This window comes from Ammodytes marinus (genome assembly GCF_949987685.1).
Source record: "Ammodytes marinus genome assembly, chromosome: 8".
NCBI classification, from domain to species: domain Eukaryota; kingdom Metazoa; phylum Chordata; class Actinopteri; order Uranoscopiformes; family Ammodytidae; genus Ammodytes; species Ammodytes marinus.
The window spans coordinates 5,361,397-5,366,099 of record NC_137212.1 but is presented as its reverse complement, the minus strand read 5'-3'; positions in this window follow the sequence as shown (position 1 = coordinate 5,366,099).

Below are 4,703 nucleotides of genomic sequence, written 5' to 3'. Positions count from 1 at the left end.
GTATTAACTCTAATTGCGTATGGCGTATGTGCTCCCTTTCAGTTCTGTTTACCGTTACAGGATGTAAATAATGATCAAGTGCAGTGCACACAAGAATAAATAGTAAACAGACCAACAGCTTGGGTGAGCAGCATTCATCAAGTTTATTTTTTTTTATTTGAAACTCTTGTATGTGTGTGTGTGTGTGTGTGTGTGTGTGTGTACTTGCACAGGCATCTTATTGAGGACCATTATAAGCTTTTAACCATCGGAGTGAGGACATTTTTGGAAAGTGAGGACATTTTGCCTGGTCCTCACTTCTTTAAAGTGAGTGTGAGTGTAAGAGTTGGGCTGAGGCATTTAGTTGTAATGGTTAGGGTAAAGGGGTTAGGGAATGCATTATGTCAATGCGTGTCCTCACAAGCATAGGCCTACAAACGTGTGTGTGTCATTTTATAATGGCTCTTGAGGTTTCTTCTTTTGAACACTAGAGGGCAGCAGTGCAAAACGTATGAACTTTACATTTTTTTCTTTCCATATTCATATCAATGATATATTAAAGACACACATTAACGGTGGAGTCAGCTATTCTGGAAAATGCCTGTCAAAATAAGTGAATATCTCCTTACGATATTTTAATTTCATTTAACTTTTATTTATCCTCGAGAGACCAATTGAGGGGTGACCCTCATTTTCAATGACGTCGAGTTCAAACAAATTCCAAGGAAAAACAACAATGCATACACAATATTCAATGCAAATACATCAAATACACAACAACAGGTGAAGAGAAGAAAAAAACAAAAAACAAAAAAAAAACAATTGAAACATTTACATAGTGGTGAAGAGTGGCAGCAATTAAAATGAAATTAAATGGGTGTTTTAATTAGGCTACAATATAGCCTAATTAAAACAGTTACAGGTAGAGTTTGGCAGATGTAATATAGTTTGTTTAAATTGATTAAAGGATATGAAGGTATTTAGTTTAATTTGTTGCTGTAAGTTGTTCCTTTCAGTACTCTGTGTGAGCTGAAAAAAAATTATTGATATACATTCTAGGCTCCTTCTAGACGGGCTTGTTCACAAATACGGTGGCCCCCCTTTGTTTACAGGTTTAAGGAGCCTAGGCTGTGTATTAATACCAGATTTAGTTTCCAGCGCACACACAGTACGGACAGGTAGCAAAATTGTGAGGAGATATTCACAAAAAGTTATTTTCACAACAAGCGTTCTCCAGAATCCCTGACTGCATGTTTACTTAGTATCATATAACGGTAAAGTTTTTATGTAATAATTTTTTTCTGTCTACCAGTGATACATTATAAATGGTGATTTTAAATCTTTGGACCATCTCTTTCAGTGCAGGTGCAGAATTTCAACACTAATGGTAATGGAAAGAGAGACAATAACAATACACTACAATGCTACTACTCACTACATCTTAAACCCTCATATGTGAACAGTTAGGGGCTCAGATAACTTTCCCTTTGGGGCACAGATCCGGGAAGAACAGGACCGCACTGTCAGTGTTTGACTATCCAGGAGGAAATTTAGGATAATTGAAAATACCCCCCACCCCCCCCCCCCCCCCACACACACACACACACACACACACACACACATACACACACAATCAGTGAGTCATTGTAGAATAGGGTTGGTTGCTGCACTTTTCAGTTGTTCCCCCTCCTCTAACTCTCTCCTCTGACGCACTTCCAGTCTGGATGGATAGAGAGCGTTCACCCGACTGATGTTTTTTATTTCATGGTGTCCTACACCATTAGGCACAAGTCCCATCTAGATGTCAACACACACACACACACACACACACACTCACTCTCTCTCTCTCTCTCTCTCTCTCTCTCTCTCTCTCTCACACACACACACACACACACATACACACACACACACACACACACACACACACACACACACACAGACTCTCTCTCTCTCTCACACACACACACACACACACATACACACACACACACACACACACACACACACACACACACACACACACACACACACACACACACACACACACACACTAAAGAGTTTCAAATAAACAACCTGACACAAGCACCTTGTGGGTAAATTGGGAAGGCTTACAGTAATGATTACCATGAGTGAAGCAGGTTTTTTTTTTTTACTTTACTGTCAACACATTTGTTAATAAATTGACTCCATGTGCACTATCTCTATGATATATTTCACTTGTTTGAAGCAGATTCTGCCAACTGGTTTACAGGAAAAGAGTTTTAACTGTGACATCCCAATCATTGAGCCTGCACACTTACCGAAACATTTGCCAAAACGTTGTGTAAGTGTTCTGCATTTTAAACAACATAATATAGGGGAAGGTGGGGTGATTTGTGCATTTTGGAAGTTGCAAAACCCCTTGTTTCTAGAAAACCGTGGAAGAAATTGGAAATGTGACCACATATTTAAGAAGAGCCATCCATTTGACTCATCCTGTAAAGAAGGGAGACACAAGGAATAAGATATAAGCACATTTAAGCTCAAAAAACTGTGTTTTGCCTTTCAAAGTAAAATTTCCATGATCAAGGTTTTTTGATTATTGTGTCTGAACAATTATAGACACGTTTGAAAACATTTGACACATGTTTTAGTGCTTTGGTATGCTACACTTTGAGTCTATATAGTTAGCACAATGTCAACCCTAAATTGCTGCATCATGCCTATTATCCAAAATTCTGGGGATGGGGTGATTTGTGCGCAAGGGCCTGGGTGAGTTATAAGTAAGTAAGTAAGTAAAATGTATTTATAAAAGCACATTTATGACAGTTTGCACTGTCCAAAGTGCTGTACATAGTGCATTCAGTAGGTAAACAATGAAGGTAAAATAACAATAACCAAAATAAAAGACGTAAAGCCCATACATCCACATAAACACAGATAGTAGTGCAGAGGTAAGTAAGTAGTGCAGAGGTTAATGGGGAGGAAACACCAGGGTGTACATATGGGTTTTGAGCCTTGATTTAAAGGCAGAAATGTAGGGGGAATCACATTTGTCAGGTGGCAGTTGGTTCCACAAGCACGGAGCAACTAGTGCAAAGTACATTTCTGAGAGTTGTGCCAGTGGCATGGCTGTATACGCTGGTCACCAAAAGAAAGTGATAGTCTACAGTAGCTCAGGAGAGAGTGACATCTCAATTCCACTTAACGACACCACTGATGAGAGTTCAGATGGCCAGAAAGATGATGATGGTGACTTTGTCATTGTGACACAATGACGCACAAATGATTTGTGCGACAAGACAACTTTTTTTCCGAAAGCTATATTTCTTAAACAGTTTATTCCAGATCCAAAGTTTTTATTGCCAGGGATGCACAACATCCTGAAATATATGTACATATTTGAGTTGGAGACATAACTGTCAAGGCCTCACTTTAAAATCACTTTGAGTAAAAAGTTGCACAAATCACCCCACCTTCCCCTACTATCAATCGGAAAGATTTGAAAAAGTAAAAAAAAAAGTATTGGAGTTACATTTTCCCCCCAAAACTTTAGAAACAAACTTGTTTTTTTTCTACATGCCTACATTTCTGATCTTAGAGCTTGCGGACAAATACCAATATGAAAAAAAAAATCATTATGGAACTACTACAGATCACAGTACATACTGTATAAATACCCATGACAGGGAAGGAGGTCGAAAAACACTGTTCTTACTCTGCATTCGGATTTAATTGTCTAAATAAGTAGAGGTCAGATTTATTTCAACACTGTAACAGTGTATTGCATATATTCACTCGTACAGGGTGCACCTTGCTTTAAGGGGAGATTGTTTTTCAGCCTCATGCCTGTTGCTCCAGAGAAGATGAGAAGATGAAACTGAATAAGCAACACCTGTCGGTCGGTCAAGCACTTCTGTCAATAGTTGGATATCCATGAAAGCACTTAACCTCCTAAGAGCCCTCACTGGTCACCAAATAAAGACCTCAGGCTGGGAGCCACTGGGAGTGTGTGTGTGTGTGTGTGTGTGTGTGTGTGTGTGTGTGTGTGTGTGTGTGTGTGTGTGTGTGTGTGTGTGTGTGTGTGTGTGTGTGTGTGTGTGTGTGTGTGACTGACTGTGTGTGACTGTGTTTATGTGAAATTGGACATGTCTCCAGAACAGTGCATGTACTGCTCCACTTAAAGCTGCTCCGAGGAACGTTCAGGTTGTTTTCATTCTTGCTTTGGACAAAAGCGGTAGTGTTTTTACTATGCCAGCTGTTGATCCTGGGTGATCGTACCCATGACAAAGGCATTAAGAAACACTATCGAAAAAAAGCATTCTTTGCACTAATGTTCTCGTTTGCTGTTACACGTAATTTATGATCATCACAGGAAAAATTAGACCATTATCAGAAATATTAAAAAGTTCCTCATAGCTACTTTAAGTAAAGGAAAAAAATATATGAAAAAGACTGTCTTATCTTCAAGCCAGCTCACTGGCTGGGAAAGTCACATGTCCCCAGAGTCACATCCCCTCCAGTCTGGGGAGTCAGATAAGTATGCTTTCACATGGCCTCTCTACTAGATGGTTGTTAAATAAATGTTCTGCACAATTTTAGTTTGGTTAAATAAGTTTGGAAAGTGTTTGTACTTACATGTTTGACACAATGATGGCATTAGATGAAGAGATAAGTCATCAGGGTCTGGACCAAATCAAGACAATTCGAATTCAACAGCTGTAGAGAAGTTTCAGTAGTGTGTG